Raw genomic sequence first — 9,974 nt, 5'->3', positions numbered from 1 at the left:
TCAAATACCTCTTGACTGATTTCCCTATCTCTAGTATCTGTTTTTTCTATTTTGCCCCCATTGTGCTAAAACATTTATTTTAAAATTGCAGCTCTATCATGTCACTGCCATGTCTAACGTTTTTGGTGACTTCCTATAGCCAACAATGTAAATGTGAACTCCATAAACAGCCCTATTTAGCTCCTTGTGATTTGATCCCAACTTCCCTTCCCAGTTTCATCCTCAGTTACTCTCTACCACACATTTAACAGGTGACTCATAGTGGACATTTTTTCCTGATTCTATGGATTTTCCTGCTTTCTTGCCATTGATTTTCTCATTCCTTCCACCTGAAATCCCATTCCCTTCTCTCTTTGCACTGGGCTTAATCATCTGTCAAGTCCTGGCTGCTCTGTGATATCTTCCTAGGTTTCTATAGGCCAAACTAATTATTTTCTCACCTTTTTTCCTTTCTAAAACTTTTGCACACACCTCACTCATATCACTTAGAAAGTTATGTCATGAAATGTGGTAGATATTCAACCAATGTGGTGACATGACTCTAATAACGTGCCATAGAGAGGATATAATGGGCAGAGACTGAGAGGCGTGAACAAAGGGAAACCAGGATGACGGGTGAGCTAAGGAAAATGGTGATCATGAGAATGATAGTGAATGTGAGAGAGAAAGAAAAAACCATATAAGGACCCATCCCCTGAGGAATGAGAGGGCTTTGTCAGAAAAGATGGACAAGCACAGGGCTGAGTGAAGAGAGCAGCTCTTCAATGTTCTCTGGAACCAAGAAAATAGCACACAGGACAGACTGCAGCCACAGAAGAAAGAAACCTGCAGGGGAGGAACCTCTACCTTCTCTACCATCCTCAGGACCAGTAATGGCCAGTGTAAAGGCTAGGAACTTGGGGTCAGGGAGAGAGTAGTTGTCAACGTTACATCATAAGCACAGCTTTATTATTGTTTTATGGTACTGTTATTCATATATTTTTATGGTAAGAATATCTGTCTAGCATTAGCATTTCAGTCGTTTTGAGGAGTTGTGCTTGGGAGGGGAGGGAATATGCCAACTTGGTAACACTCTCTGAAGCTCCTTATCTGGGAACAATCCGAATAAACTGCAGTGATGAGTATGATTAATAGTATTGTTGAACTGGTAAAGAATACATGACTAGAAAAGTGTGAACTTAGAAAATATTCATCTTAGAAGGTCTCAAGAGTTTATAGTCAATTTAACCTTAGGGAAATAAAACCAATGCTTTAAAAAACCACAACTTATACGTGCAAAAGAAGGATTTTTTTTTCCTTCAAAGTGATTACCTTAGGCAACTGCATACCTAGCAAAATCATATTGCATTTTCTCTTTTGTTCTAATTTGAACTCCTATCATATGCTGGACCCTACTATGAATGCTTTGTAATCTCTAATCTTATAGCATTCATAAGAGGTAAGCATTATATTCATTTAATAGATGAGAAAACTAAGCAACTTGCCTCCAAAGGAGTAACAGCTAGCAGTGGCAGAGATAACAGTTGGTCAAAATGCAATTTGAGACTAAGCTCACATTCTTCTTATTCTGCCATGTTGACTTAAAACATTTATTTGGAAAACTATTAGAACCTATGGTACATCCATTTAATATATTAACAGTAATGAATCTTTTTACTTTCAGTATGAATTTGAGTTTTAAAATTAGTCTGAAATCTTTTGGAATCAATCGTGACAAAAATGGTGGGAGACTAAGGTACATTAATATGATTTGGGACCAAAAATGAGGTGTAACCCTTGAGGAAATGTAGTGAATGCCTTTGTATGACTTTTAGACTAAAGTAAAAGATAATTTAAAATACCATTGATTTTGGAACTTCTAAGCCACCATGGATCTTGAAAAAGTAAGATCTGGCATAGAAAGTGTTAACATTTTAATTTTATATCAAATCTACAATCCCACCATTGAAACTTAGATTTGAAAGGGCTGTTGGAGGCCACTGAATTTTTTCTCAAATTCTGTGTCAGCAAGTGGCAGAACAAACCTTTGAAGCCCAGACTGTCAGACTCCAACTTCTTTCTACTGTCTGTTCTTGCCCCTAAACACTGAGAAATGTTTTCAGAGCCCAAGGCCCTAGCTAGTGAACCTTCATCCTGTGCTTAAAACTTCCAGGGATTATGAATAGACCCTATCTCTGATCCTGGAGAAGATTGTAACTATGTAAGACATCTTTTTTTTTCTTTATATACTGAACAGAAATTCATCATCATGTATAAAATATATTTTAAGATTTTGAGAAATGATTGCAATACGAGCAAGAAGGAAGAAGTTAGGTTAGACATATTCTAAAGAGATGTTTCTCAAACAAAATTAAAGCTCCAGTGCAGATAAACCTGATTGCCCCTTGCCAGGCTGATGTTTTTTTTTAGCTGTCATCCAACCCAACTTTTAGAGTAGACTCAAAGGAAAAGAACCGAAATACTTTTCTAACTTTTCCATATTTAGCACAACACCACACAAAATTGCTAAATACCATATAACCACACTTACCATCCTGGGGCCTATAAATTCAGAATTCAGACACTTGATTACAAACCACAGAATGACTCTGTTTAAGAAATAGTATGTGGTATTGTAAGAAAACTGCCCCTATTTAGATGTTCTTCTGGTTATTAACTTAGTAACGTGGGCTTTTTCCCTTTCTCTTCTTTCTCAATCTTTCTACCATAGCTGTCATCTCCAATTTCTGCTACAATTGTCTGAGTATGGGGGGTAAATGCCTGCAAGAGCTGGGGGAGCATTTTCTGCTATAATTATTGTCCAAAAGAAAAATAAGCACATACGTTTTTAGTTTCTCAGTAAAATTCCACAGCAAAACAGGAGTCAATCACCAATTTTTAGGAGGGCAAAGGTATGACAGAAAATTCACTCTTCCTCTCTAGGGGTGGCCCAGGCCTCACCATAGTGTCATTTTTCCCCTCTAATTCAGCTATGAGGTCCCCCTCCCTTTCAGGATTTATAAGTCATCCACTTTTGCTTCATACCTTTACCCAACACCTGATCAGACCCATTAAATATGCTAAAGTATAAATGAGGGGAATCACAACAGGTATATTTTTACATTTTTATAGAGATCGAACTGTAAACTAACCCATTAGAGGGCTCTCACCCCCTGCACCCAACTCCCTGCAGGGAGATACCTCAGAAACACCTATAAGTCACTTCCCCATCAAGCAAGGCTCCCTCCACCCTTTATCAAGGCCACTACTGCAGACAAACTTATTTAAATAGATTAGGAAATGTTAAAAATTTAAAATGCTTAAATGTTCTTCATGACAGAATTTTTATTTTTTATATATATATACCCCTCATTTTATCTATCAATGACAGTAAATGTTTCTTATAACTCAGAAGCCAGGCCACCACACTAAGAATTCTTTTTTAACTTTAAAAGCTCGTTTGAGACTGTTTTGCAGCAGTTTTAGGGAATAGCATTCTCTCCATTTCACGAAGATGATTATGAAAGAGAATAGTTATAGATCTTAAAAGCAAAATCATAGAGTTATTATGCAAAACAGTATTGTAGCCCATCATCTTAAACACTACACTGGTAAAATCTTTCTAGACTGCATGAGATGAAAACATATCAGCCTGAGTTTTGGGATGCAAGCAACAGATACTGGCTTCTTTCAAAAAAAAACCCAAAAAGATCATGGGGAGCTCATAGAAACTCTTGAGTACCGGAAATCTAGGCTCAGAGGTTCTGTGGTTGGGAATAACACCAAAGTTACACTGCAGATGGGTCCAAGAAGGATGGCCCTGGAGTGGCTGTCACTGAACCCTAGACATGCACTTAAGCTATGGACACGAATGACTTCAGACACTGGACATGGCTGCTGGCACTGCTGCTCTGTTGCTCTGAGAACTTGATCTCATAACAATGGCCTCCAATCCCAGAGAAGCTTTGTCTGGATCTTTGCTTCCTTGCATCTCTAGCCGCCTAGTCAAAGACCAGAGTAGATGAATTTGATTGGTGGAGCCTAGATCATATGCCCACACACTAGCTTTAAGGGGAATTGGGACAGTGTGTTTGGGGCATTTTTAGCTTCTGTGATGACAGATGTCTGTACTGCCCACCGAAATCCATAGGGAGATAATTGCCTGTTGAGAATGAGGTTTAGATAGTTGGCAGAAGGAATAACAGATGCTCACTACACCTGAGAACTAGAGTGGGAGCCTCTCTAACATCACACAATTTACCCCTTTTCCATGTGAGTGTAAGGTCTTCCTTATCCCCAACTCTGTGATTCTAAGGTCATCAGTATGTATGGCAGGACTTTGTGGTTCACCAGAGTGTTCTGTGGGCTATGAATGGTGTCAGCAGAGATCCTGAGTCATGCATGACCATTATTTAAAAAAAAAAACACACACACACACAGAAGAAAAATTTAAGTACTTTTGAAAGATTGGTGCTGGTGAATCAATGCTCTGTGGATTGAGGCTAGAGAACATTGTGTCCAGAGCAACTGCATTTTGGATGAAAAATAAAAGAAGAGCTTCTGTAAACTTGTAATTACCCTTCTGGCATGCTTATGGTAAATGCCAACAGTACAGATGTCAGCTTCCAGCTTGGGCCAATATTTGACTGGATCCATTTTATTTTCACCAGAATTCATCTCCCAGAGGTCCTCCACTATGAAAGGGAAAGACAAGAAGTATCTCTATTAGAGGAAAAACAATAAATCTTGCCTGTCATGGAAATCTGTTGTATTTCTCTACTCAACATTCATTCTTTCTTCTTTTATTAACAGTATCACAATATTTCTTTAGGAATGACCCTACCCTCCTTGTTTTAGGGATGTTCACATGACCCATGAAAACCTGTATATAATGATTGATTCAAGGGAAGGCATGTAGTGCAGAATACCCAATCAGAACATTATAGGTCTTTCTTGGAACTACTAGGAAAGAGAAATTTTCTCGACTGGAATTACTGAGCTTGTAGGATGTATCTGACTCTTCTGATAGATATCTTGCCATTACAGGGGGAGAGCCTATCTGAGAACACAGCCAATGGAGAAATGCAACCAGATATTTAAAAGAAGATTGAATACTTACCAGAGCCAAGCTTGAAGCCAGTACCTTTGGGCTCTTCAATTACCTAAGCTTGTAAGTTTGTTCTTTCTCTTAAGCCAGTGTGAGTTGGGTCTTCTATCACATGCATTCAAAGAATACTAACCAATTCACTGACTTTGTTTTAATTTATGAAATTCTGGGCTGCCTTGGTTCAAGAAGAAGCCCAATAACTAGTTGTCTTGAATGCTGTAGAATAGGCTCATAGTTTGGGTAAAGAATTGGTTTAAGTGTTTTTTTTTTTTTCCCCCTACACTGAGCTTCTAGGATTGTATGAATGAGAAGCACTTGTTAAAATACATTAGATGCTATCTCAGGAAAAGATAATGATGAGATTGTCATTTAGCACAACAAAAAAACATTACCCAAATTGCATTAGTAACTATTTTAAGTTCCATTTAACTTCTCGTGGTAATGATTTTCCTAAGTACTTTGTAATTTCAAAGTTTGTGAGACTTAAATAATTATGTAATTACTTAGTAACAACCACAGAGCTCCAATTGTATTTGGTAGCTACTTTAAGCCATGTGAAGTTTTTCATTATAAATTATATTATGTTCAGTACATAATTTATAGTTTGTATGAAAAGAATAACCATGTCATGCAAACTATTCTGTAATAGCGTAGCAATTACTCCCATATTGCGGTAACTTCTAGTGGAATGGATATTTCTTTTGTAATTACAGAAACGATAACATCAAATCCAACAATTTCCTGGTGATAACATTTATAACTATAAATTCAGCTATAATTCAGTTGCTTCTCATTGGCCATTCTAACTGAGCAAGAAAATAAATGGAGTAAAATGTTTTCCTGTCACTTTATTATTAGCTGATATTTAGCAAGTATATACTACAGGAACTGAAGCTTGGAAATAGATCATGTGTAATGAGATCAAAGTATATTATTTGCCTCCATTTATACTCTGGCTACAAATAGGCCTTGATCAGCTACAACAGTTCAAGATCAAGGAATCATGCAGGAAAGTTATATTTTATTGTAACATAAACCCAGTTGACAAACTTCCCTGAAAGATGTGGTGTGAGAGATAGGCTTCCGTATGGCCTGGAAGAAAACCGAAAGGCACAGGATATGGAATTAGAAACCTGAGTTTAACTCAGCTTTTCTACTTCCTAGCTAGGTGATCTTACCAAAGGTATAATATCTCTGAGTTTTTGTTTTTTGTTTTTTTCCTGTAGACTTGGTCAACTCATACTTATCTCATAGGTTTGTTGCAAAACCAAATGGTATAATACATATGGAAGGGTTGTGTCAAATACTAAATAAATATGAGGTACTCTTAAAGAAGAAAGCCCTCTGTTCTCATTCAACTTACTTGGTTTGAAATAAAATACTCTTCCTTTATATAAACTTTTATAATGAAGGATAAAGTAAAATAGACAGTGCCTACTGCATGTAAGATACTACACTCATGCAAAGAATTTATTCTGGCATCTCTTTTTCTACAATCTGGACTATTCCTAAGGACTTCCACATATCCACTTTCCTCTAAAAGATATAATGTTTGAGGACTTTTGAATTTTATTTTATTGGTGAGAAGTACAAATTTTCTTAGACAATGAGGAAAAAACATAAACAAAACATTATTTCTTCACCAAAGGTTTTAGTTATGAGATGCACTGCAAATCACCAGTCAGCTTCTAATAAAATAAATATCTAAGTTTTATCTGAAGGATATTAGTGTAATGCTTTAAGGGTTGCTAGAGTTAACTATTAGGAAATTATTTTTAAAATATAGCCAGCTATTTAATCTTAGATAGGTAGTTTCAGTAAGTTGATACTCTTCAAGTCACTAGATATTAACTCTACTACTTGTTAAGTTTAATTGATTTAATAGAAAGTGTAATGTGCACATGCTTTTGTCTTGGAGTTAAAAGAGTCCAGTTTGTAATTCTGATACAGAAAGGGGGATTTTAAAAGACTTCTGTGGAGCTTTGAACTTTTGTTATATGTAAATATCTATTGATAGCATGAGTATACATAATTGTAGCAGTGGGTTTTGTGGGTTCTTTAAAGGTGAATAAGGAATAAAGACTCAAATCATCTTCCCTTAAGGATTAAAGAAAAGAGCAACATCTTTCAAAGTTGAACTCTTTCTTAACAGCAGTGAGCATTAGGGGAGTTCTTCACCAGAGGCCAAAGATTCCAATAATTGGGATATGACTGGGCCAAGAATGTCTTTTTGATTGTACTAAGCTTTGAAAAGGTATGCACTGTTGCATTGAAGAGGTAATGCACTGTGTGCTATCCCTAGCTTCCTGTTGATTCTGTCAAGCTTTTTTTTTTTTTTTAAGTTTTCTTATCAATTACATTTCTGTATTACTTTTCTATGGCTGCTGTAACAAAGACCCCAGACTAGTAACATAATAGAAATTTATTGTCTCACAGTTCTAAAGGCTAAAAGTTCAAAATCAAGATATTGGCCAGGCACACCTCTCATCTTTTTATAATACCTTTTCCAACTGAAATTACTTAATTATAAGTTGTTTAGTGCTGGAGTCAGAGTATCCATGACTAGAAACAAAAGCATTGCTGTATGGTTTGAGCTCCTATGGAGGTTTTTCAACTATTTTTAACTCCTGCAGATGCAACTGTAATTATTTAATGGTCAGTGTTACTGTGTTAGTATTTCGTAGATCTCTGATTATTTTCTCTGCATATAAGACAATGAAAGAAGCACACAAATGCACAAACAAAACCACACCATACCCCAAAGCTAATTATTGCCTCTCAAAACTTGGAATTATTGCTCCTTTATTATAGACATCGTTTCGCAAACTCAAATATGCAGAAAATAAAATTTTACTGTTTTCTATTTTAAACCCAAATTCTGCCCGGGTGGCAGAAATCCATTTTCAACCAGTACAAGATTTCACCAGATTTTCCCCAAGTTACAGCCAAGTAAGGATACTTAAGTGTTAGAGATGGTCCAACAATCCTTAATGTCATCTCTTCCCACAGACAGCCACCGACATATCCTTTACTCCATCTGGTCCTCTGCCATTTGTGCACCCAGGCTATGGCAGACGTGTCTTCCTAGGTCAAACAGTTTTTTCGGTGTTTTTGATGATGCTTCTAAGGAGATGGTAAGCATTCCGATGCTTCCATGTCACATGGGAACATGGATACTACCTGAACATTGAGAATACTGGCCATTTATGCTCTGGATTTGGGTTGTCTATCGCTGGCCTTCCCCAGAAAATGAAGCTCAAGCCCCTATCCTTCTAGATTCCATAAACTCCTTTGCAGATTTTTATCACCTTGGTAGGGTTTGGTAGCAAGACACAGGCTCTACATTACAATATCTGCCTTCTCATGCTTCTTTTTCATTGCTTTTGTCTCTCGCAAGCTCGAACACCTGTATAGGTGTACACGTGTGTGTGTATGCACGCACATGTGTAAACTTCATTCTTTATGTTTCCTCCCAAATCATCTATGCAGTGACTCGTTTTGGTTTCGCCAAAAGCCTAATTAATTGAAAGATAAAAGCCAGAAAAAGACTCTTTTGTCTGTCATATTCATTCTTTGAGGCCATAAGCACAAAAAAGCCTGTTTCATGTGGAGGAAGACAAAGAGGAAAATAAAATGCTAAAAAATAGCTAATATTTAAAATATGTCATCATACAGTATTGCTTTTCTTTTCTTTCCCTCCTCATTTGATTTCTTCCTAGTTCTACGACTGACTCACTGATTATGAAATCTTAGGAAAGATATTTAACTTCTCTGTACCTCAGTTTTTGCATCTGAAAAATGGGTATAAGTGGATTATTATAAGGATTGGGTATAAGTAACAGTGGGTTATTACAAGGATTGAGTCCAAAAAATTAGGTAAAATGCTAAGGACACTGCCTGGCACTTAGTACTCACTATCTGCTAACTATTGGTATAATTATTATCATTCATAAAACAATTAAGTGAATAAAATAGAAAAAGAAGTTTGGATATTTTTGCCTGTGGTAAAACTCATAATCCAAAAAGTGAATAAAATAGAAAAAGAAGTTTGGATATTTTTGCCTGTGGTAAAACTAATAATCCAAAAAGCGAATAAAATAGAAAAAGAAGTTTGGATATTTTTGCCTGTGGTAAAACTCATAATCCAAGGTTTGAAAAAGCTATTAGGTATCTCCTAACCCAGCTTCATTAACAATGCACGAAGTGAAAGTCAGAGGGTGACTCACCTAAGAGAATCTTATTGCTAAGGGAGGACTTGAATCTAGAATTTAGCCCTCCTGATTCCCAGTGAATGCTATATATGTGTTTCTATGACAGAAAGGGCACTTAAGTGCTATCTACACATTTTTTTCCCACATAAATAAGGGCAGAAACTAATTTTCTTAACTCCTAACAAAAGCAGTTGCCAGGGCTATTCAGTCAGGGCCAGTAATGAGTGGCTGGTTTTCTACTTCCTTGGGATGTCAGCCTCCAAGTGTTCTGCCACGGATGAGGGAAGTATGTCTGATAATATTTCCCTGTATGTCCTTGAGCATGGCACTGATCCTCTAAGATTCTCAGCTTCCTTTACTGCACACCACGGAAATTAGACTAAGTAGTGTTTTCCCAGTTATATTTCACATAGCTCTTGCTTCAAAACCAAAACATTTTCCAAGGGTTGACATTTCTGAGGTGGGGCTTGGGAGTCTGCACTGTCACGAAGTTCCCTAAATAATTCTTAAACACTTGGAGGTTTAGAAATGATTGGCCCAGAGGGTTTCTAAGGGTTCTTCTAACTTTAACATAATTAGATTCTAAACTAAATTCCCATACTTTATAGTTTGCCTGCAGCTTGTCTAAATAGTGCTGCCCTCATAAGCAAAAAGATGGTTGATAAAATATAAAATGC

General features: G+C 36.7%; 1 long non-coding RNA gene across 1 annotated transcript in view; it reads left to right on the top strand.

The window, feature by feature from the left end:
- The window catches only part of LOC111734673, a 236,039-nt gene extending 230,903 nt beyond the window's left edge, over positions 1-5,136 (top strand). The window contains exon 3 of the long non-coding RNA XR_002778546.1: positions 5,026-5,136. This is a non-coding gene — a long non-coding RNA (uncharacterized LOC111734673). The remainder of the gene's footprint in view (positions 1-5,025) is intronic.
- Positions 5,137-9,974: the final 4,838 nt, after the last annotated feature.

Source organism: Pteropus vampyrus, unplaced genomic scaffold (genome assembly GCF_000151845.1).
Source record: "Pteropus vampyrus isolate Shadow unplaced genomic scaffold, Pvam_2.0 Scaffold15, whole genome shotgun sequence".
NCBI classification, from domain to species: Eukaryota; Metazoa; Chordata; class Mammalia; order Chiroptera; family Pteropodidae; genus Pteropus; species Pteropus vampyrus.
The sequence above is the reverse complement of the archived record's forward strand: the minus strand, read 5'-3'. Positions and strand labels throughout refer to the sequence as shown.